The sequence below is a fragment of the Gekko japonicus genome, unplaced genomic scaffold, assembly GCF_001447785.1.
Source record: "Gekko japonicus isolate JY-2015 unplaced genomic scaffold, Gekko_japonicus_V1.1 scaffold459, whole genome shotgun sequence".
NCBI lineage: Eukaryota > Metazoa > Chordata > Lepidosauria > Squamata > Gekkonidae > Gekko > Gekko japonicus.
The window spans coordinates 706,633-710,522 of record NW_015173137.1 but is presented as its reverse complement, the minus strand read 5'-3'; the positions used below and the strand labels follow the sequence as shown (position 1 = coordinate 710,522).

The 3,890-nt window shown below is 44.1% G+C and overlaps 1 protein-coding gene across 3 annotated transcripts in view; it reads right to left on the bottom strand.

Annotated features, from left to right (window-relative positions):
• The window catches only part of VDR (vitamin D (1,25- dihydroxyvitamin D3) receptor), a 122,885-nt gene that overhangs the window by 92,041 nt on the left and 26,954 nt on the right, over positions 1–3,890 (bottom strand). The window contains exon 1 of one of the 3 annotated variants that reach the window (XM_015422217.1): positions 105–171. The exons of the other annotated variants lie outside the window; for them this stretch is intronic. The gene's annotated coding sequence lies outside the window, so the exon portion shown is untranslated. Of the gene's footprint in view, positions 1–104; positions 172–3,890 lie in introns of those variants that run through there. 3 annotated transcript variants of the gene reach the window in all.

The window sequence follows — 3,890 nt, the reverse complement described above, 5'->3', positions numbered from 1 at the left end:
AAGCCACCGGAGTTTTTGTTAAACTTTTAAGCAGTTAGGCTGGTGGACAAGGAACAAATCTAAGTATCAAATCCCTAAAGGCAGAAACCGGACAGAATATTTACCTGCAGTTCCTGAGTGTCACGGCACTAAGCTACAGGAGATTTCAGCTCACAGAGTCTGAGCCTCTAGCAACTGAATGGTCGATTCAACTAGTGAACTGACAATTTTGGTAGAGGCTGCAGTCATGTGACTCAAAGGCACAGCGACAATGCACCAGCTTCCAGTTGTGAGTTCCTTTTCCAGCTGTACTGATAAAGTCTGAGGAAGCTGATCTGGTTGTATTATGTCTGAAACGCCTTCGGAGGGGAAAATCCCAGTGGTTTAATTCCTCCTCCCAATAATAAGCATAATAAAGTGCTGCCACTCTTGATGGCAAGAAAGAATGCACCCACAGTACCTGTATAGTTTACAGTCAGAGCAGAAAAAAAAATCCAACCAACTGAATTCTGAAAAATGCAAATCAAAAATTTCAAATAACAAGAAGCAGCTTTCGGCTGCGATATACCTAAAAGGTGTTTTTCTTCATTCACAATCAGCCTCTCCAAGACATCTGCAGACCGATTATAACCACAGGCATCCCACTGAAGTCACTGGGGCTTGCTCCCAAAGAACAGCACATGGAATTTCAGCCTTAGCACAACAGCTTTAGCACAACAATCTCTCCCATCTAAGCCAGAAACTATCAAACCTTCCTGGGTACAGAGCCCAACGCAAGAGAGATGTACCCAAACCATCTTGCAAACACCTGGAAAGCTTCACACCAGCTGTCAGTTTTGCAACAGAAAGCATTTGTCTCTTTAAAAAACCCCTCTAACACAACATTCATTAGTCACTTACTGGGAACTGCAGGCCGCACTACAACTGGTTCGAACAAGTATTTCTTACCATGCAATCTTCTTTCATTTTTGTTTAATCCATTGCCAATGTGAGAAGTTAACCTTCTCTTTCATATTCCCTGTCGATAGGCTTACCAGAGTAATTACCCCCAAGATCATGGAGTGTTCAGGCTAGACCTCTACCGAATACATGAAGGTGCCTTATATCAAGTCAAACTGAGATCACTAGTCAATCAAGGTCAGTCTACTCTGACTAGCAGTAGCTCTCCAGGGTCTCAGGTGGGGGTTTTCATATCACCTCCTACTTGATTCTTTTTACTGGGGTTGCCAAGGATTGAACTTGGGATCTCCTGCATGCAAAGCAGACACTCTGCCTCTGAGCCAAAACCCCATCCTCTGCTAAAACTGAAGTTAGCAATCCTGAAGTGACCAGTCTGCTAATGGATATCACCACAGATTCATCCTAAAAACCTTAAGAAGCTAATTTAAAAAGAAAAGGTAGGCGTTCTGTTTCAAAGAGATACTGGCTCTTAAAAAAATAAATCCAGACTTCAATAAGACTCCAGATCTTGGAAGATAGTCTCCATAAACAGCTACCGAGAAATATGTATCTTCATGTCTGCCTTTGAGTGTTACCTCACTGGAGCATTACAAACTCTTTGTTAATTATCCAGTAATAATACTGTCTGCATCCATTTATTCTACCAATATGTTCGGGGTCATACAGGTTGTGCACGCAAAGGCCCCAGGCAAATCTATTTCGTTAGAAACTGAGACCATGGCTAAACCCTTAGGTGTTGTACACTGGCGTTTTACCCATGCATGTGTTCTTGTGTTTTTGTTTTTCTTCTTTCCAGCTCCTGGGCTGACTGATCATCATGTTTGAAGCCAAGGACTTATTTCCCCGAAGGTCAGATTGGTGAAGTATCCTGAAAGGTTTTTTTCCTCATTTGATTTCTCTCAAGTATGTGTCTCATTGCACAAGCCAGTGCATGTTATTTTCCCTGCAAGCATTGTTCAACAGTGCATCTGTTCTCTGTATGTGCTGCTTGGTTGTCTGAATTGTGTGTCACCCTGCCTGTTACTGTGGAAGTTTATAATTATTTCAAATGTACACAGTGCCTCTGTTTTTATATCTTGTAAGAGGTTTTTCCTTTTCAAGTTGACTTTTCACTTCCCTCACAGAACCTGCTGTTTGCCAATGTTCAATTGCTGGCAGCACGCTCTTGAGCAACCAAAATATTCATGAAGGGCGATTCTGCATCTAGCATTCGCTCCACATTTTCTCAACACTGAGGAAAAGGTGCAGCTCAAAACCACATTCAAATACCTTGGGGCAATGCCGTACTGACTGCAAAGTCACCCCTGAACAGCCATACATCTATGCAGAAGGTACCACAAAACCTGATGGTGAAAGAAAGTGAAAGCAGTATGCAATGCAGAGGGGAATTTCTGTTCCAATGTGGGTTTCGTACAAGAACGGGGGGCAAAGCCAATGCAGAATCGCCCAATTTTGTTGCATGGGGGTGGTGGGGGAGACAGAAAATAGCCACTTTACTGTATGTCGGGGTCCCCAACATGACATGTATGGGCACCTGGGTGCACACCAACAGCTTTCCCAGTTCCCACTAAGTGTTTTTAGAAAGTGTGTAGGGCCAGGTGGGACTTTTGCCCAACAGGGCTTCAGACTAGCTGTCTAAATTTTTTAAAAGTGGTTTTGGGAGGAGCTGCCACCATAGCACAAGGATCTTCACTGTATGGCTGAAGGGTAAGCTGTGTATATGCCACAAAACATTTCTAAACAATATGTCCATTTTAAAAGGTTGAAGTTAACATTAAAGTTATGCATAATTTTACTACCTGACAGTTTGTAGTTGGCTCTCCATCTTTTGGCAGGCCATATTGTGGGTCAGCCTATGTCAGAATTCCAAAGGTGCTTGCAGACTCAAAAAGGTTAGGAATTTCTGATCTATAAGTTTACCCGGAGGTACGGTTGCCAACCTGGGCTTGGCAAATTCCTGGAAATTCAGGGGCAGTCCCTGTGGAGGGGGGGGGGGGACGTTTGCCCTCCTAGATGCCATTTTATCCAGGGGAACTGATCTCTGTGATCTCAGTAATCTATCCAAAAGAGTGGCTGAAGAACCCAGCAACACAGGCCTATGACTGTTCCACTCCAAAACACCAGCTGATATCTAGGAATTATAAATGCCTGAGCTTCATATTACAGCTGCATATAACTCTACTCACTCTGGCCTTTTCTTTAAAAAAGAAAAAGGAACAGAGGGTGTAATCATGGGCAGAATACTGACATTCCCTCTGCTCTGCCTATTTGGTACTCCCAACCACTTTTCTCCTCTATGAGATCCCCCTCCCCCCACTTGGGGGGGGGGAAAGCAGCTGGAGTGGTTAAGCAGGAAGAAGAATCAGGCAGATCCTTCCCACTCTTGCACTCCACTCAAGATGGCCGCCTCTCACATACGGTGGTAGCTGGAGATCTCCTGGAATTACAACTGATCTCCAGATGACAGAGGTCATCTCACCTGGAGAAAATGGATGCTTTGGAAGGTAGAATCTATGGCATTATACCCTGCTGAAGTCCCTCCCCAGGCTCCAGCCCTCAAATCTCCAAGTATTTTCCAACATGGAGCTGGCAACCCTACTCTCACAGAAGATTTACCTTTAAAAAATTAAAGTTGGAGGAAGTTACATGATGTGACCCTTAATGTTACATTCCCACACATTATCAAAAAAGTCAACTTAATACAGGCTGTACATAAAATGTGATGCTGGTGACTAGGAGTAGTAAACCCTTTTCTATTCTGTTCATATCCTTCTTTTTAAAAAAAAAATCTAGAAGACTTTAAGGTCATATCCAGACTATTAGTTTGTCACAAGGGGCGGACCCGCGATACTCGTGGGGGGGGGAGGCAGAGGAGGAAGCAGGAGGAGGAGGTAAGTACCCCCCCATCCCGCCGTTTCCCCCACGTCTCCTCCACCCCCCCGATCTCCCCC